This window comes from Penaeus vannamei, chromosome 1 (genome assembly GCF_042767895.1).
Source record: "Penaeus vannamei isolate JL-2024 chromosome 1, ASM4276789v1, whole genome shotgun sequence".
Lineage (NCBI taxonomy): Eukaryota > Metazoa > Arthropoda > Malacostraca > Decapoda > Penaeidae > Penaeus > Penaeus vannamei.
The window spans coordinates 34843268-34865828 of NC_091549.1; positions in this window are offsets into that span (position 1 = coordinate 34843268).

Consider the following 22561-nt stretch of genomic DNA (forward strand, 5'->3'; position numbering starts at 1 on the left):
TCATAAAGCTATGATTTCCCGTGTGTGGCGCCACGAAAATTACCCACCCCCCCCGCTCTCTTTATACATCTATCGTTCTTTCTTCCCTTCGCTATATCTGTCTATACTCAATCTTATTCTTGCAAATATCAGAGCTATCTACATCACATTTTTTTTTTTTTTTTTTTTTTTTTTTTTTTTACCTATCTATCTATATATCTGTATTATGTTATTTTCTTCTTCATCCCGATTCGTGTTTAGCGAGTGTCCATAGTAGTTGTGATTATTAGGATAGTAAAAACGGGATGGTGTTGTCTCTATTGCTACGACTACCACTATTACTATTGATGCAGGTAGTGCTGTTACTGCTATTAAAACGTTATGTAACACAGAAAATGGATGATGCTACTAATGCTGCTAATTCTACCTCTAGCTACTACCACTGCTGCTATAACAAAAAAAAGTGCAGTTCGCTATTTTTTTATTAATGTCCTTACCTTTATTTTATGAACGAGGGTTATGTTGTTATTGTTATCTTCCTCATTATCATTATCATAATATTTCCTTGTTATTTTTTTATTTCATATATCTTATTATTCTCATTCTCATTCTACCATTACCATCACCATTGTCATTGTTAGTGTTACTTGTAATGCCATCGACATTATCATTGCCCTCATAATAAGATGTCATTATTATCATTATCACTTTCATTGCCTTTATTATTGTCATTATTACTACTACTGTTTACTATCTACTTCTTACTTTTCAGGTGTTATTCGCATTATCAATATCACTTTTCCATATCACAGCAATTTCCAATTCTATTTTATTCACAACACTCTCTCTCTCTCTCTCTCTCTCTCTCTCTCTCTCTCTCTCTCTCTCTCTCTCTCTCTCTCTCTCTCTCTCTCTCTCTCTCTCTCTCAAAAAAATAAAAAATAAATAGATAAATAAATAAATAAATAAAATGAGGTTTCGATCCACGGCCCTCCGGGTTACGAGCCCGGCGCGCTTCCACTGCGCTACTTTGTTGAATACGATAATATGATGAATTATGAATTATCAATGATATTTCAATTATCATTGTCTACTAAAATTATCGTTTTAATGATAATTGTTGATGCATTCACATTATCATTATCATTACCATTATCATTATTGTGGCTCATAAGATGTTATATATTAACTGATATTAAGGAAATGCTGAAGAAGCGTGCCTGCATCGTTATGCTCACGCGACGATCGACAGTCAGAATTGGCGTTCTTGGTCGGAGCGAATCTGAGAGAACCTAAAAGGGAAACCAGCATTTGGAGCAGCGTTGGGGGAATGCCGGTCAGCCAGCTTATCTTAAGCGGTGCAGAAGATCGAAATGCCAATGGCTATCAGAAATGAAGAGAGTAGTTCACAGAGCCTAATAGTACTACTAAAGCTACTAATTACGATAACAATTGCAACAACAATAACATAAAAATAACAACAATGATAAGATACACATGCGTCCTATGAATAAATAATTCAAAGATTTCTAAAACACCAAGAGAATAACAGTGAAGGTGGCGTCAAATACTCAAATATATTTAAATTAATTCTTAAAGTTATGAATTCTTTGATAGATTAAAGAATTCTCTTTCTTTCCTTCTGTCAGCCTGTCTCTCCAGTTCCGTTCCTATATCAGTTTAATACCTATACGCATACAAATATCTCATTTTAATGTTTACCTATCTTTCTATCGATCGATTTATTTATGATTATCTTCCCTTCTTTTCTTATTATCGTTTTTTCGCGTTTCCTTCTTCTTGGATATTTATGTCGCTGATGTATGGTAATTTTTGTATTTTTACTATTATCCTAAATTTGACTATCATTATCATTATTTCCATAACTATACGTCAGCTGAAAGTTATATCATCTGTATTTTCATTATCGATGTAATAAAGGTGATTGCTGTCATTATCATCGCCACCGTTTCCATTCCTGTCAGTGCTGTCACACCGTCGTGATGAGCATCGTCATCAGCATCATCGCGCTGGAGGAATGCAGGGCAGCTGGCTTATCCCAGGCGGTGCAAGTGATCGAAATGCCACAGGCTATCAGAAATGATGAGAGAACTGCACAGAGCCTTATAGCAATGCTACTAATTAGGATGGCAAAGGTAACAACAATAACATCAAAATAACAACAACTTTAAGACAGACACGCATCTTGTAAATATAAAATCTATGTAAAACGCCAAGAAAATAACAGCAAAGGGGGACTCGAATGCTCTCCGGGATGAAGGTCTGCGCCGGTGAGGACGCAGCCGAGAGATTCCCTGAATTATGTTTGCATTTTATTGCATATTGATATAGCAAGATAAAAGTAGATTGTTATCGTTATCATTAATGACATTATCATTTCTATTGCTATAGCTATTGTTGGAATTATCATTATTATCTATGTTATCATTAATAGTACTATTTCAATAAAATACCTTCCAATTTTTTATACTTGCGGCCCATTCCTGAAACTTACGCTATATTATGATTTTTTAAAGGTTCGAGAGGGAAAAATATTCAGTAATCTGCACAAATATGATTTACTTAAAGCTGTTTCTTCGTTGATATACTTTATAAATCTATCTCCATCTTTCTTTCTTTCCTTTTCGTTATGTCTCTATGTCTATAAAATCTCATGTTTCGATTCATCACTTCATCAACTATTTGCATATTTTATTAAAATCCAATTTTAGTGTTTACCTCTCTATCTTATCTTATTCCGTTATTTATCTTCTGTCTCCGTTTTCCCGCTTCCGGCTTCTTTTTTCTGATTCTCTTCTTCCTATCTCCCTTTTGCCTGCGTTTCTTCCTGTTTTCTTCTTCATGGTTATTTATGTCGCTGATGTATAGTAATTTTTGCACTTTTACTGTTATCTTATGACTATTTTCATTAGTTTCATAGGAACCCTATTAATGAGGGAATTAAGGGGATTGCTATCATTATCATCATTACCGTTTCATTACTGTCATAACATCGTAATGACAGTTCATTATAGAGCATCCAAATTGTCAACATCAGTATAATTGATTTCATCATTACAATACTGCTATCGTTATTCATATCATCATCACTACCATTATTGCCATTATTACTACTGAACTAATTTTTACTTTCATTATCATCATAAGTATTTATGCGTTTATTATGATTAAAAATGTCCAAAAATGATCTAGTGGCAAAATAGTGCAATAAGATGCTATTCTTTATCATCATTTTCCTTTATTTCATCAACGAGGGTTTTGTTGTTTTGGTTTTCATCTTCATTATCATTAATGTTATTATCATTTCTTTGTTACTATTTTCATTCTCATTATCATTATATCGCTACCACTATTGTTATTCTTAGCGTTATATATTATTATTAACATCATCATCATCATTATCATTGTCCTTAAAATATTTTGTCATTATCATTATTGCCAGTTTCATTGTCATCATTATTATTATTATTATTATTATTATTATTATAATTATTATTATAATTATTATCGTCATCATCATCATCATCATCATCATCATCATCATCATCATCATCATCATCATCATCATCATCATCATCACCTATTATGTTCTTCTTACATAGCAGGTGTTATTCGTATTGTCAACATCACTTTTCTATGTCATCATCACACTAAAAAAAATATGGTTTATAACCAAGGATAATTCTGTTCACAGCACTTTTTTTTCTCTAAGAACAAATGTGAGAAAAAGATCAGCATTTTGGAGCCGAGCGCGGTTTCGATCCACGGTTAAGAGCCCGGCGCGCTTCCACTGCGCTACCCTGCTTATTCAATTTCTATCCAGAATGACTAATTTTTGACGTATCTTTATTAACATTATCCTTAATATTATTGCAAGAGCTATCGTCTTCATCATAATCATTTATGCTGTCACGTTTGTCATTATCATTACCATTATTATGTTCAGTATAAATCTGGCCTAAGATGTGGTTAAAGATTAACATATCTTAAAGAAATACTGATAACGTGTGCTTGAACCACTGCTTCCTGTGACAAACGATTGGTATAATTTGTGTTCTTGGACCGAGCGAATTTGCGATTTACAATCCTCCCCGAACTGCCAAATCTGCGCCGCCATTCCTTCTTTTGCACAGAGCCCGGATGTTGCATCGCGTTTCCTTTTCATCATCCTTACAACTGTTATCTTCAGGCTTAACGATCTTATGCGTTTTATGCGCTCATTTAGCGCCCTACGCATAAACATTGAGATTTGTTCCGCAGGAGCGAAGGGCGGAGAAGCGGGAGAGAAAAGCTAACGTATCGGCATCAACTTCTACTACTGTTATCTTTGATTTCCTCTTTCCCATAAGCGTTGCTCGTATTAGCGTTACCATCATCACAGTTCCATATCAACATCACATTAAAAGCTTGCCGCAAACTACAATTTATCATCATTTCATTCACTTCGAGACTTTTTCCTATTAAAAGGAGGAATAAAAAGTGCATATTCTGGCGCAGAGTGTGGTTTCGACCCGCGGTCCTCCGGGTTATGGCCCAGCGCGATTCATTATTGTTTTAATATAATGGTTTCCAAATCTTTAACACCTGCGGCCTCTTTCACAAACCTACGAGACATTTTTTTAAGGTACGAAAGAGAAAAACATTCGGTAATCTGTACAAATTTTACTTATATTTTCCTTTAAAACTATGATTTTATTGATCTTTGTAAATCTATGTCTCTGTCTTTCTTTCTGTCCTTCTGTCTCACTCTCTATCAAATCGCACATTGCTGATATTCATCCTTTTCCAGAATCTAACTCCTAATGTCCACCTATCTATCTCACCATCGATTTGTTTTTAAATGTGCTTCCCTTTTTCTGAATCTCCTCCTCCCATTTTCCTATTGCCTGCGTTTCTTCGTTTTTTTCTTCCTGATTCTTTGTTATCTAGTTATGATTATTTTATAGCTACACAACTAGGGCTAATAGCATATGTATTTCCATTAAAGAGGTAATTAAGGTGATTGCTGCCATAATAATCGTTACCGTATCATTGTCAAGCCATCGTGATTATCCTCATTATTCCCGTTACTTTTATTATATAACATCCCAATTCTCATTATCAGCATAAGTAATTCCATCACTACTTTCGTTATATACTTAATCATCCTCACCATTATTATTGTCATTATCACTACTGTGATCATTGTTACTTTACCAAGATTTATATAATTATTATTACGCAGTTGTAAATAGGGCAGTGAGATCGCCATTTCTGATCACCGTTATTTTCTCAACGAGGATTTTGATATCTTCCTCACCATCATCTTCCTAAATAACCATTATTATCTCATTGTTATTATTTTTATTCTCATTCTCAATATATCACCATCACCACAGTTGTTATTCTTAGCGTTATCTATTGTCATCAGCATCATCATTATATTACTATCATTTTCATTATTAATACTGCAATTATGTTACATTGCCATTATTATGAATATCAATACTTTTACTACTACTATTATCATTTACATCCAACTTCTCAGGAGAATTGTCATTATCATTATGAAGCTATTTAATTACTGAGGAAGTGTGTCTTCAAGGCTGTGCTTCATGTAACGATCGACCAACAGAAACGGTGTTCTTGGAGCGAGAACGTACAGAGGAAAATCAGCCTTCGGAGCAGCGTCGGAGGAGCGCAGGCCGGCCGGACGCAGCGTGTCTTAGTGGTACAGAAGATTGAAACGCCAACGGCTATCGAATATGAAGAGAAATTCATAGAGCCTAATAGCACTACTTTTACCACTAATCATTATAACAATTATAACATTAACATGAAAACAAAAGCAATGCTAATAACAGACATACGTCTTGTAAATAAATAATCAAAGTATCTCTAAAATACCAAGAAAATGACAGGCAAGGTGGCGTCAAACGCTCCTCGAGATGCAGGTCTGTGCGTCCATGAGGATACAGAGGAAAGATTCCGTAAATTATATTTGCATTAAATTGCAAAGTTTTGATACAGCGAGATGAAAGTAGGTAGTATCATCAAAGACATAATCATTATTGTTACAAGAACTTATATTGGTATTATCATTACAATCCATGTTATTACTAACAGTGTTGATTTAATATAATGGCTTCCAAACTATTTATACTTTCGGACACCTTTCTCAAACCTACGATGCATTATAACTATTTTTTTAAGGTATGAGAAAGAAAAATATTCAGTAAATAGAACGAATCCCATTTACATTATTTCTTAAATCTGTAATGCTATGGAATACTTGCCTGACACTATTTTACAAGGTGTCAAATAGTAATTGAGCTGTTTGCTCCTTGCTTACTGCTGTTTTCTGTTCGATAAGTACAAATGGCCCGCGCCTTCACAGCTGACGCGTTGAAAACAAAGGTAGAGGTGCTCTGTGTATATATATAATACATCAATATTAATACTAGTTATAGGTAAGTGTTAACTTTGAAATATTAATTCCCCCAGGAAAGTCAGATGGAGTCATACACAACAAAGTCTACGGCAATTTAGCAGTCTAAGAATATTTTTGGACAGTCCTTAAACATTCCGTTAATTATTTTATTTTATTTTTTTCATTCTTAATGTTTTCCTTGCCTTTCTCTCTTTTCATATATCGCCTCCGTATCCGTCTTTCTTTCGCCTCAATACATTTCTTTTCTAAAAGTAAATTGTTCTGTGGCTACATATTGGACGCAGAAGAGCAATTGTGATAAAACTTTACTGTATATAAGAATGATTAGATTTTGTAGGATTGAACGCATTCAAATTTGCTGTCTAATGCACAAGGAGAACAAGTGAGAGCGAAATTGAGTGGTCTGTGTGTATGTCTATTCATGTATGTTTCTATGAGTGTGTTTGCATTTCACCTTATATGTATGTATACACACACACACACACACACACACACACACACACACACACACACACACACACACACACACACACACACACACACACACACACACACACACACACACACACACACAAACACACACACATACATACATACATTTACTACTGATACTAATACTGATGGTAAAGATTATTACATTTATGATAATAAACAATTGTATTTACAATGATGGTGATAAAAGTGATAGCATGATATAGATTATGATGATAGTAATAATGCCAGTAAAAATAGCCCTAGCTGCTAAAGAGAATGAATGAGAGGAGGAAGGAAAAGGAGAAAGAGGTGGGGAAGAGGGGGAGGAGAGAGAGAGAGACGGAGGAGAGGGGGTTACTAAGATATAGAAAGATAGTGTGTTAGCAAGGGAAGAAGAGAAGAGAGAAGAGGGGGAGGGAATGGAGAGGGAGAGAAAAGTAAATTTTCGTAATTTAATTTTTTGTGGGATGAATATTTTTCGTGGCAAATTTGCTATTGAACTCTCTCCCTTTCTTTCTTTCTTTTTTACATATACATACATATGAATGTAAACAGATCAAAACAAAACAATATATATATATATATATATATATATATATGCACTTTCAAGTATGAGGATAAAGACAGATAAGCAACCAGAAAGAAAATTGAAATGTTGATGAGTCTGTAAGCAAATTTAGATATTAAACAAATTCGTTAATCAAAATCTTGAAAATTTGGTCTCCGTCGGGGATCGAACCCGCTTTAAACGACCGCGCTAACCATCATACCACGGGGACAACGTATTGAGAGAGAGAGAATGATATAGATAATAAAAAAGAACGATTGTTTTGTTAAAAGAGGATAAAGGAAGAAAGAGATGGTGTATCCGCTTTTTCATATATAATTATATACAATGTACATATATACACACATATATTTACAAATATACATATATGTAAGTACATATATATGTAATTAAAATGTGCGTGTGTGAGGAAAAAAAGTCCGAATATTCTTTTTTCTAGGTAAAAAAGGTAAACAGGTAAAAAAAAATCTGTTCTTGAAGAATATAGATGGCGACCTCCATTGCACTGCATGAGATCCGCATTTTATTAATCACATCTAAAAAAAAAAAAAAAAAAAAAAAAAAAAAAAAAAAAAAAAAAAATCCTGTTTTTAAGCGCATCAAACAATTTCTCTCTCCCTCTCTCTCTCTCCCTTTCTCTCTCTCTATTTATCTATCTATCTATCTCTGTCCCTTTCTCTTTCTCTTTTCTTTGATTTTCATTTTGTCAAAGTAATTCTGAAGAGAATTTGGTGTGGCAGAAACACAACATTATTTTATGTCGAGGAGGTTGTCCTCGTTTGCATCTTAATGATTTGATGTAAAATAATGTATTTCGACTTTGAACTTCTAATTGTCATTATTACGAATGTTATCAAAGTTACAATCTTCACTGTATTCTTTTTTCTAACGAATTCATGAAGCGCATTAAAGGATTTTTCTATTATTTTATTATTACAGTTATTTATCTTATGGAAATAATTATTATTATTACTCCTTGATGTAACCTTTTTTTCCATCCCACGCCTCAAAACTCTACGGGAATCCGCTCCGTATTTCACGCATTATTATCCATTTTTACAAATCTGTGTCCATAAATAAATGCAATTAATCATGCACACAAGATAATCTAAAGGCAAAACTGATTGCAACGGCGCTTTTTTTTTAAGCCCGGAGCTTTTCATGTCTTTCAGCCCCGGGCATTGTTGCAATCAGAGGGAGCATTTTTTTTTGCTCCCTTTTGGGGATTCGAACCCGCGACCGCGTATCCGTGCCCGCGGTCGCGCGTTCGAATCCGGCGCCTTTACCCGCTCGTCCACCGTGGCCGAGGGGCACTAAATAGAGTATGGGAGTGGTATTTATATAACTTCCTTGTGAGTATTATTTCCTTCTGTTTGTTTTCATCGTAATAGAACACGTATCCAATGATGATCACACAATAAGCTGTTCATACTTATACCAACTAGTTAGACACGCGAAATACCACTGATATAAATGCACAATACATCAAAGTGATTTGTTTGGCTGGCAGTAAATGATTTCACCTTCCTCTGCAAAAGAAAACAAATGCATGTTACATGCTGCTCTTTTGTCTTTCTTTCGTTTCTTTTAGTGTAAACAGATTAATTCACGGGAGTTAAAGCGCATTTCCACTTGGCCGGAAAGGAATGTCAAGTGGCCTGCTTCACCTGCATGAGGAGCAATTATATTCCTGAAGATGAAAAATAATAGTTAAAGACAAGAAAGAAACTATTTGTAGCATTTCGACATTTGCTGCGACTTACAAAAGGGCGCCTGGCGTTTAATACACACGTAATGAATGATCAAATAAGCTAAAAATCAGGTCAAGATACAAATTAAAAGTATGCCGTGAAAATATTACATTTTCCGTTAAATATGCTTTAAATTTTCCTTCAACTTTTTCCCTTCCCTTTTCCCCGAACCTTGAACGGATTTTAAAATGTTGTTTCTCTTGTCTGTGCGAATTTTTAATCACAGAAATTACTTTTAGAAAATAAATGTATAAAGGTGAGAGAACAAATGCGGGAATACATGAAAAGAGTGAAAAATAAGAAAAAAAGACGGAACGAAAATGAAATTAACTAATGATAACTACTGGAATGACAATGGAAAGAATGACTAGACGAGTGCGGCATGTGAATATGATAACAGCGAATTGGAAATCAAGAACTATCCTAAAAACTGCTTGATTGTCGTTGAATTTGACTCCATCTGAAGACATTTCAATGTTAACACTTGACCAGAACTGATATTTATATTTTAATTGACCTTCTGATAATCGACTACCGTAATAATAAATAGGAATGATTATTGCAGTATATCTGAATTATATAATGAGTATAATATAACGCAATCGATGTATTTTATATGCATGCATGGCACCCTCTACCTTTGTCGTCATCGCGTCAGCTGTGAAGGCGCGGGGGCCATTTGTACTTATCGAAGAGAAAACTAGAGTAAGCAACTAGGTAATGGCTTAATTAGCGTTTGACACCATGTGCAATAGTGAAAGGCAAGGATTCCATACCATTACCGATGCGGAGTTATTCTGGACAAATGTAAAATATCAGTATTGTTTTCCGCATCCCGTGAGGGCAATTTAGAGACAGGGCCCCCAGGCCCTGATTTCATCATCATCGGGTAATTTAAAGGAGCCAAGAACAGAGTGGATATGGCGAGGGTGATAATTTTACTTTGATTATAGGCGTATAATAACACATCACATTAGGAATATCTACTATTTCTCTTATTTTCGTTTCTACTAATTTTAGAGAGAGAGAGAGAGACAGACATAACACATCAATTCAAGTTAAAATATGTAGCATAACCTACAAAAACACTATGCAGATCTAATACAAAATAAGTATCAATAACCAGTATTAACCAGGTGCAGAGATTCCCACGCGGGAGGTCCTCAGTTTGATTCCGAACGGAAATGACATATTGGATTTTGAAGAATTTGACTATACATTTCTTTTCATAACAGTCATACATGCAGCCAAAGCAATTATGTAATGCTGCTTTTGCCTTTTTTATTCATTATTGCAACTGAATGTGGCCGAGATACTGAACATATCATTACTGTTCCTTTACCTTTCTTTATTCGCCCCGCTACATGGACACAGGGCGAAAGCGACACTGGATGCAGGAATATAAAGTTAAAAGAGGGTGGAGTTCCTAGATAATACTGAAACCTTTTCCCTTCCACTCAGTTTCCCAGAAGGCTTTGCGAGTCTTGGAGGCCGATGCACGCCAGAGATCAGCCTCGGCGTGGACCTTTTCCGTTGAACTGAATGCACGAAAAGGCGAGAGAGCAGTCTTATCATGTGAGACGTACTGTTCATTCCGTGGATAGTGGAGGTATGCGTTATATATTGATGTGCATGTCCGCTGTATCTTTCTCGAAATCCTCTCATTTTACTTTCACTTTCTTTTTATCTCTCCTCTCTTCGCGTCCCCCCTTTCTCTAAATATAAACTAAAATAGCTGCCTATATAATAAAAATGGCAAGAATTTTTCAAAAGATGCCTAAGGACTGGCCGGGAATCGATCCCGGGTCTACGAATTCACAGACCGTCATGCTAACCGTTGCACCACGGAGGATTCCTCGATAATCAGAGCATAAATGACATTTGATAATTGCAAATACTGATACTACGGATTAGAGGAGTATGAATCTTCCTCGTTTTTTTGCATTATTACTATTATCATTGTTATTATTATTTTTTGATAATTTCATTTGAATTAACATTATAAATATCATAATTGTTGTAGTTATTGTTATTGTTATTATCTTAATCATCATTATCATCATTCTTATTATGATTATCATTATTGTTGCTTTTGCTATATATTTTTATTATCGTCATTTACTTTTAGTATGAATATTTTTATCACTAATTTTATGATTTTTCTTATTGTCATTTCTATTGTTGTCATTATCATTGATATCATTATTACCATCATCATTATTGTTATTGCCATTGTTGTTGTTTTAGTTACCATTATTATTGTTATCATTATCATTAATATCATTATATTATTAATATCATTAATTTCATTATGATTATGATTATTATTTTCATCATGATCATTTTTACCATTATGATTATTATTATCATTATCATTACTATTATCATTACCATCTTCACTATCATTATTTCAATCATCGTTATCAATATCAATATCATTATTATTATGATCATCATTTCTTCACTATTATCGGTTTATTGTTAATAATAGTTCATATCATTGTTAATATTATTCATTATCATTATCATTATTGTTGCCGTTTTTTTGTCGTTATTATTCTTTTTATTATTATTATTATCATTATCATCATTATTTCCATTACCTTCATTACTATTGTTATAGTTTTTATTATTATTATCATTAATATCCTTATTATCAGTTTCATCGTTAATGTCTTTTATCATTATGATCATCCCTATCATCATTATCATAACTATTATTACTATCTTTATTATCAGCATTATCATTACTGTTATTACTTTCATTATCATTAACATTATTATTATTACCTTCATCATCATCATTATTATCATTATTACTATTATTATCATCATCATTACTAGAATCATCATCATAATCATTTGATAAAAAGGTGATGGGGAAGGAGAAATATTATTCGGTTCATTATTTAGTCGTCTTTTGTAATATTTTTTGTACCCTTTTTGGTATTCTGTTTCGTTTTAGTTTATCTTCCAAATTGCGGAAAGGGAGGTAGATAGACACACACACACACACACACACACACACACACACACACACACACACACACACACACACACACACACACACACACACACACACACACACACACAGAGAGAGAGAGAGAGAGAGAGAGAGAGAGAGAGTGAGAGTGAAAGTAAAAGTGAGATTTCTAAGGAAAGAGAATAATTTTCGACTCCGTTAATATAGCATAAAAATATACATAGCAATATAACGCATTCCTTACAGCTCTCTCGCCTTTCCGTGTATTCAGTATCAACGGAAAAGGTTGCAACAGGAACAACGAAGGGAAGGACAAGAAAACACACGAATTATTACTATTACTATTATCATCACTATTATTTCTAATATTATTATCATTATTTATCTTATCATTATCATTATTGTTCTTTATCTTCATTCATATTTCTTGTCCTTCCCTTCGTTGTTCCTGTTGCAATCTGTTCGTCATGAATTCCACAAACGGAAAAAGTCCACGCCGAGGCTGATCTCTGGCGTGCTTCGGCCTCCAAGACTCGCAAATCCTTCTGGGAGACAGAGTGGAGAGAGAAAGAGTGATATTCAAGAACTCCTCCCTCTTTTAACCGTATATTTTCGCACTCAACGTCGATTTCGTCCTGAGTTCATCTTGCTGGGCAAAGAAAGAAACGAAAAGGAACAGTGAGGGAATGACCAGGAATCCTGTAAATTATTGGCCACACATTCACTTGTATTAACTGGCTGTATAAACAAAAGTGTGTTACATGCTGTTCTTTTGTCTTTCTTTCTTTCGTTTCTTTTCGTGTAAATAGAATGATTCACAGGAGTTAAAGTGCAGTTCCACTTGGCCGGAAATGAGTGTCAAGTGGCCTGCTTCACCTGCATGGGGAGCAAGTATATTCTTGAAGATGAATAATAACACTTAAGGAATATACTTTAAAAGGGTTATAACTGTTGTTTCCGCTCGAGATCGAACCGAGGACCTTGCGCGTGTGAAGCGCACGTGATAACCACAACACTACGGAGACGATAGCATAATTATCTTTGTTTAATATTTTGTTATAAATAGTGGTTTATAGGAGATAGAGGAGAAAAAAAAGAAATATCAGGATAGAGAGAGAAAGACAGATAGAATGATGAAGATCACAGAGAGAAAGAGCGAAAAAGTAGGAGAGAGAATGACGAATGCGCAGCAAGAAAACAGATTATAACTGCCAGACGTTTTCACTCGAGATCGAACCGAACATGACCTTGTGATACAACCGTCTATGTTGTACGTATATGTATATATATATATATATATATATATATATATATATATATATATATATATATATATATATATATATATATATATATTTATGTATATATATGTATATATATGTATATATATGTATATTATATATATGAACACATATTTTATACAGTTTTGTATATTAATATAATTTTATATTTTGTTAAAACTTTATTTATATGAAATTTTACATATTATTAGCTGTTTCCGTTCTGGCTTTTATCTCAACATCTCAATATCTGTGATTCTTATTTTGTATTTATTTTGTATTTAATCTGCTCAGGTGGTATGGAGGCACAGCCGAGCTTTCTATCCGAACCGCTTGGAGAGTCCCATTGCTTCGGCACCATCGCTTCAGTTCACAAAAAAGAAAAGGAATAATAATAATAATAATAATAATAATAATAATAATAATAATAAAATGTCAGCCAGCAACGGGGAGTGAAACAGCTGATCAGCTGACCATCTGCTGCGAGGGAAAGAAGCCACGTTTTGGCGCTTCATTTTATTAATCCATTTATAGCAATCACCGATGCACGCCAAGGAAAATCAGTTTGATACCAGGTATGAATGCTTGAAACCGGTACAAAGGAATCAGAACAAGGACAGCGGAAATGGTAGAATAAGAAGCGTAGAGAAAGTAAGAGAGGAAGGGAGAGGGAGATGATTGAGGAGACGGGAGGGGTGGATAAAGGGGCGAAGGAGGGAGATTCCACAGCCAGTCCTTAGGCATCTTTTGAAAAATTCTTGCCATTTTTATTATATAGGCAGCTATTTTAGTTTATATTTAGAGAAAGGGGGGACGCGAAGAGAGGAGAGATAAAAAGAAAGTGAAAGTAAAATGAGAGGATTTCGAGAAAGAAAACAGAATTTTCGACTCCGATAATACAGCGGACATGCACATCAATATATAACGCATTCCTCCACTGTCCACGGAATGAACAGTCCGTCTCCCATGATAAGACTGCTCTCTCGCCTTTCCGTGAATTCAGTTCAACGGAAAAGGTCGACGCCGAGGCTGATCTCTGGCGTGCATCGGCCTCCAAGAATCGCAAATCCTTCTGGGAAACAGAGGGAAAGGGAAAAAGTTGCAGTATTATCTAGGAACTCCACCCTCTTTTAACTTTATATTCCTGCATTGTGTCGCTTTCGCCCTGTGTCCACGTAGCGGGGCGAATAAAGAAAGGTAAAGGAACAGTAATGATATGTTCAGGTATCTCGGCCACTCATTCAGTTGCAATAATGAATAAAAAAGGCAAAAGCAGCATTACATAATTGCTTTGGCTGCATGTATGACTGTTATGAAAAGAAATGTATAGTCAAATTCTTCAAAATCCAATATGTCATTTCCGTTCGGAATCAAACTGAGGACCTCCCGCGTGGGAATCTCTGCACCTGGTTAATACTGGTTATTGATACTTATTTTGTATTAGATCTGCATAGTGTTTTTGTAGGTTATGCTACATATTTTGATTTGAATTGATGTGTTATGTCTGTCTTTCTCTCTCTCTAAAATTAATAGAAACTGGAAAATAAGAGAAATAGTAGATATTCCTAATGTGATGTGTTATTATACGCCTATAATCAAAGTAAAATTATCACCCTCGCCATATCCACTCTGTTCTTGGCTCCTTTAAATTACCCGATGATGATGAAATCAGGGCTTGGGTGCCCTGTCTCTAAATTGCCCTCACGGGATGCGGAAAACAATACTGATATTTTACATTTGTTCAGGATAACTCCGCATCGGTAATGGTATGGAATACTTGCCTGACACTATTGCACATGGTGTCAGGCGTTCATTAAGCCGTTACCTAGTTGCTTACTATAGTTTTCTCTTCGAAAAATACAAATGGCCCCCGCGCCTTCACAGCTGACGCGATGACAAAAGTAGAGGGTGCCATGTATACATATAAAATACATCGATTGTGTTATATTATACTCATTATATGATTCAGATCTACTGCAATAATCATTCCTATTTATTATTACGGTAGTCGATTATCAGAAGGTCAATTAAAATATAAATATCAGTTCTGGTCAAGTGTTAACATTGAAATGTCTTCAGATGGAGTCAAATTCTACGACAATCTAGCAGTTTTTAGGATAGTTTTTGATTTCCAATTCGCTGTTATCATATTCACATGCCGCACTCGTCTAGTCATTCTTTCCATTGTCATTCCAGTAGTTATCATTAGTTATTTTCATTTTCGTTCTGTCTTTTTTTTCTTATTTTTCACTCTCTTTTCATGTATTCTCGCATTTGTTCTTCTCTCACCTTTATACATTTATTTTCTAAAAGTGATTTGTTCTGTGATTAAAAATTCGCACAGACAAGAGAAACAACATTTTAAATCCGTTCAAGGTTCGGGGAAAAGGGAAGGGAAAAACTTGAAGGAAAATTTAAAGCACATTTAACGGAAAATGTAATATTTTCACGGCATACTTTTAATTTGTATCCTGACCTGATTTTTAGCTTATTTGATCATTCATTACGTGTGTGTTAAACGCCAGGCGCCCTTTGGTAAGTCACAGCAAATGCTTTTGTTTTCTTTTGCAGAGGAAGGTGAAATCATTTACTGCCAGCCAAACAAATCACTTTGATGTATTGTGCATTTATATCAGTGGTATTTCGCGTGTCTAACTAGTTGGTATAAATATGAACACGCTTATTGTGTGATCATCATTGGATACGTGTTATATTACGATGAAAACAAACAGAAGGAAAGAATACTCACGAGGAAGTTACATAAATACCGCTCCCATACCATTCTCAGTGCCCCTCGGCCACGGTGGACGAGCGGGTAAAGGCGCCGGATTCGAACGCGCGACCGCGGGCACGGACACGCGGTCGCGGGTTCGAATCCCCAAAAGGGAGCAAAAAAAATGCTCCCTCTGATTGCAACATTGCCCGTGGCTGAAAGACATGAAAAGCTCCGGGCTTAAAAACAAAGCGCCGTTGCAATCAGTTTTGCCTTTAGATCTTGTGTGCATAATTAATTGCATTTATTTATGGACACAGATTTGTAAAAATGGATAATGTGTGAAATACGGTTTTGAGGCGTGAGATGGAAAAAAGGTTACATCAAGGAGTAATAATAATTATTTCCATAAGATAAAGAACTGTAATAATAAAATAGAAAAATCCTTTAATGCGCTCCATGAATTCGTTAGAAAAAAGAATACAGTGAAGATTGTAACTGATAACATTCGTAATAATGACAATTAGAAGTCCAAAGTCAAAATACATTATTTCACATCAAATCATTAAGATGCATACGAGGACAACCTCCTCGACATAAAAGAATGTGTTTCTGCTACACCAAATTCTCTTCAGAATTACTTTGACAAAATGAAAATCAAAGAAAAGAGAAAGAGAAAGGGACAGATAGAGAGAGGGAGAGGGAGAGAGAAATTGTTTGATGCGCTTAAAGAAAGGAAATCGTTTTTTTTCTTTTTCTTTTTTTTTTAGATATGATTAATAAAATACTTGCGGCTCTCCTGCAGTGCAATGGAGTTCGCCATCTATATCCTACAAGAACAGATTTTTTTTTTACCTGTTATTGTCGTTGTACATTTTGTTTGTGTTTGCTTATTTTGTGGGATCTGTCCTAGAAAAAAGAATATTCGGACTTTTTTTCCTCACACACGCACATTTTAATTACATATATATGTACTTACATATATGTATATTTATAAATATATGTGTGTATATATTTACATTGTATATAATTATATATGAAAAAGCGGATGCACCATCTCTTTCTTTCTTTATCCTCTTTTAACAAAACAATCGTTCTTTTTTATTATTCTCTCTCTCTTAATACGTTGTCCCCGTGGTATAACGGTTAGCGCGGTCGCGTTTAAAGCGGGTTCGATCCCCGACGGAGACCAATTTTTCAAGATTTTGATTAACGAATTTGTTTAATTTCTAAATTTGCTTACAGACTCATCAACATTTCAATTTTCTTTCTGGTTGCTTATCTGTCTTTATCCTCATACTTGAAAGTGCATATATATGTATGTATATATTGTTTTGTTTTGATCTGTTTACGTTCATATGTATGTATATGTTAAAAAAAAGAAAGGGAGAGAGTTCAATAGCAAATTTGCCACGAAAAATATTCATCCCACAAAAATTTGAATTACGAAAAATTACTTTTCTCTCCCTCTCCATTCCCTCCCCCCTCTTCTCTCTTCTTCCCTTGCTAACACACTATCTTTCTATATCTTAGTAACCCCCTCTCCTCCGTCTCTCTCTCTCTCCTCCCCCTCTTCCCCACCTCTTTCTCCTTTTCCTTCCTCCTCTCACTCATTCTCTTTAGCAGCTATGGCTATTTTTGCAGGCATCATTACTATCATCATAATCTATATCATGTATATGCAATTGTTTATTATCATAAATGTAATGATCTTTACCATCAGTATTAGTATCAGTAGTGAATGTGTGTGTGTGTGTGTGTGTGTGTGTGTGTGTGTGTGTGTGTGTGTGTGTGTGTGTGTGTGTGTGTGTGTGTGTGTGTGTGTGTGTGTGTGTGTGTGTGTGCATGCATACATATGTGAAATGCAAACACACTCATACAAACATACATGAATAGACATACACACAGACCGCTCAATTTCGCTCTCACTTGTTCTCCTTGTGCATTAGACAGCAAATTTGAATGCGTTCAATCCTACAAAATCTAATCATTCTTATATACAATTAAGTTTTAACACAATTGTTCTTCTGCGTCCAATATGTAGCCACAGAACAATTTACTTTTAGAAATGAAATGTATTGAGGCGAAAGAAAGACGGATACGGAGGCGATATATGAAAAGAGAGAAAGGCAAGGAAAACATTAAGAATGAAAAAAATAAAATAAAATAATTAACGGAATGTTTAAGGACTGTCCAAAAATATTCTTAGACTGCTAAATTGCCGTAGACTTTGTTGTGTATGACTCCATCTGACTTTCCCGTGGGAATTAATATTTCAAAGTTAACACTTACCTATAACTAGTATTAATATTGATGTATTATATATATACACAGAGCACCTCTACCTTTGTTTTCAACGCGTCAGCTGTGAAGGCGCGGGCCATTTGTACTTATCGAACAGAAAACAGCAGTAAGCAAGGAGGAAACAGCTTAATTACTATTTGACACCTTGTAAAATAGTGTCAGGCAAGTATTCCATAGCATTACTGATGCGGAGTTATCCTGAACAGATATAAAATTCAGCCTCGATTTCCGCGTCTCATGAGGGCAATCTCGAGCCCTGATTTAATTATTAGTGGGTATTTCAAAGGAGCCAAGAACAGAGTGGAATGGCGAGGTGATCATTTTATGTAAATCGATGGGACTGAAGTTTGACTGTGATTATAGGCGTATGATTACACATCACATTAGATTTTTATTATTATTATTATTATTTTCCCATTTTTATTAATTCTTAACGCATGGTAAACATGCATAGTTCAAAGAATGTACACACCATATTGCTACAATGATAATAAAATGTATTATTTAAAAATTATATCACAAAAATATAACAATAGATTATATAGACAACACTGAGAGAGAGAGAGAGAGAATAGAGATAGAGATAGAGATAAAGATAGAGATAGAGATAGAGAGAGACAGAGAGAGAGAACACAACCTACATAAACACGACGGTAGAGCGACAGACTCGGGTTCAATCCCCGACGGAGACCACAGTGTCATAGTTTTTATGAATTTGTTTTAATGTCTAAATTTGCTCACACACTCACAAACATTCTTTTGGTTGCTTATCTGCCATCATCCTCTTACTTGAAAGTGCATACATATGTTTTTATTTATTTATCTATTCATTACATCTGTTTAGGCCACACCATTTTTTTTCTTGAATATCGGGCAAGATTACGAAATGTCGACAGGAGAAAAAAAAATAAAACATCACCAATTTAAGACGAGCGCATCTCCTCCCTTCCGAAGATCAGAAGTAAAGGAATGTCTCAGTTCCAGCCCCACCTGGAGGAAGTACAATTCTCTATTGCTACAAGTCTTCGAGGAGTTGAATGAAAACAGACAAAAAATTCTTTCAACCAGAATCTATTATTTTGGATATGAAAATAAAAAATATTCACGATACACCATAGACATGACATGGCGCATGAGACTATGGTATTTCTGCCATCTTTTATTTTTGTTTTGGGGACGGGAGAAACGATACCATACACAATGAATCATAAACAAATTTATTTCTATTATTTATTCATTTTATTTATTTTTCATTATATTTTTTTTTTCTTTTTTTTCTTTTCTTGCTCTTTCTTTCGCGGACGTCACAATATCGACGGGAAATTTGAAAGGAAAAATCGAGATTTCCTTTTTTTTTTATTTTCCTGGAAGTAACTGAAAGAGAGAGAGAGAGAGAGAGAGGATAACATAAAAAAAAAACACATGAATTCATACATTATGCAAATGCAGAACAATTATATTTCACATATCCTGTGCCTCCTTGGTGCAGTGGTTAGCACGATTGCCTTCACAAAGCGACTCGGGTTCGATCCCCGATGGAGACCACCACCACTTTGTTTTCCTGCAGGAATGTTTTCATATCTGAATTAGCTTACACACCAACATTTCTCTCTTTCTGGTTGCTTATCCTCCTGTATTCCCTTACTTTACAGAGCATTTTTTTACGTTCATATGGGTGAATGTTAAGAAAGAGAAAGTTCAAAAGGAAATTGGCCGCGAAAAAATTCCATGACATAAAATTTAATTTCTCAATTTTTCTTTCTTTCGCATTGCTTTTATTAATTCGTTTTTGGTCGCACTCGAGATGCATTTTCTACTTTCGCTTTTTCTTATTTTCATTTCTCTTCGCTTTGTTTTCTGTTTTGGCGCAGTTCTCTTTATTTTTTATTTGTTTTTCTTTCGCATATTTATCGTATTTTGATATATTTTCAATTGGATTTTTTTTCTCTCACTTGCCTTTATTTTTCATTGGGATGTTTCTCTTCATTTTTCGTATTCGACTTTTATCGCACTTACATTATTTATTTATTTGTTTTTACATATTATTATTATCTTTATTTATATTATTTTTATATTTATTTATTTGTTGTTCTTGTTGTTCCTCTTATTCAGTTAAAGGAAGATAGAATTTCACAGACAGTTACACGATTCTCTGGAGTAAACGCTTATTTTACATAGGAGAGAGATGGCTCGTTTTGACATCCAACACTGAAATAGGAAAGAATGGATTTTTTATTGACCTATCATGAGTTGCACATGGCCTACACGCACACACATAAGTACAAACACATGCACATATAAAAATACACAATAGGGAAAAACTGATTACAACCGACGGGCGTCATTTAATTTTTGTGCCCGGGGCTTTCCATGTCTTTCAGCCCCGGGCGAGGTTGCAACCAGAGGGAGCACTTTGGGCTCCCTTTTGCAGATTCGAACTCGCGATCGCGGGTTTCGAATCTGGCGCCCTTACCCTCTCGGCCACGGTGACGAGGGGCAATAGGAATGGGTTGGGAGAGTTTTTATGCTACATATGTGTTCGTTAGTGTGTGGGTGTGTGGTCATATATTCGAGAATGATGGTGATAATAATGGGTGGTGATGGTAAAAAACACTTGCAAGATAATGTAAATTACCAAATTACATTGCCAGTCTGAAAGCCATGGTAAGCGCCCGTGCGGGATAAAAACGCCCCGGTTGCACCAGCTTTCCCCGCCATGCATTTATGAGGGTGTGCGTGTTTGTTCCTATGCATGTGCGTGTGATAATGGTGATAATGATCATAATGATTACAATGATGGCACTGATTAATGATGCTAATAGTAATAATGATAACAAAAATTATTGTAGTAATTTTCATGATAATTATATTAGTAATTTTGATAATGATAATAATAATAATAGAAGTAATAGTAAAATAGTATTGATTATAGTAATCAAAATGATAATAATGTCAATAATAATGATAGAAATGATATTGATAACCATAATGACAGTAATGGGAATTGTAATGATAATGATAATTAGAATAACACTCATGATGATCATCTTATACTTCTTATTTGCTACCGTAATTATCAACTTATATTCATTTTTTTTCTTTCTTTTTTCTTTTTTTCTTTTTTGCTACATCGAAATTTTTGTATTTTATATCGCAGTTTTACAGCATGAAAACAATTTTCTTCGTCTTATTTTCAGTTTTGTTTGTGCATTTTTTGTATCTGTTGTAATTTTTCTTTCTTTTACACATACGAAAAAGCACACACACATGCACATACATAGAAGGGGGAAGATTATTGCAACCGGGGCGGCTTATCTTTTTCCGCCCGGGCGCTTTCCATGTCTTTCCATGCACACACGCAATCAGAAAAGCGTGCATAGGCGCACATAAATACAGGATAGGCGTAAACAGACTGTAACCGAGGCGGCTTTTTTGCCATTATTACTCTCTTACTTCTTACTCTTTATACTTTCTTGTTTGTTAATGTCAATTTTCTTTTCTTTTCTCGTTTTATTATATCACAATTTTTCTTTTTTGTATCGCAAATTTCGATACATGTTTCCCCCCTTTTTTCGCTTGATTATGTTCTATTAGCGAACTTTTTTTTGTATATATTTTATAATCTTAATCTCTCTAGTTTTCTTAATTCGCATTTTTGTCGCTGTTTAGACGCATATTTTACTTTTGCATTTTCTCGTTTAACATGTTTGTCAGCGTAGTTTTCTGTATTTTTTGTTTTGCAATTTTTCTTTCTTACGCATAGTTATCGCATTTTCATGCATTTTCTATTTGAATTTTTTTTCGCATTCGCCTTTATTTTCTAATTATTGGGACGTTTCTATGTATATTTCTTATTATTTTTTTATCGCACTTTTGGCGCATATGTATGTTCATTTTACATAGGAGAGATATGGTTTGTTTTGATTTCCTTCAATGAAGTAGGAAAGAATGGAATTCTTATTGAACTATCAAGTTGCACATCCCCTACACGCACACACACAAGTACAAACACATACATATAAAGATACACAAGAGGGAGTAACTGATTGCAACCGGCG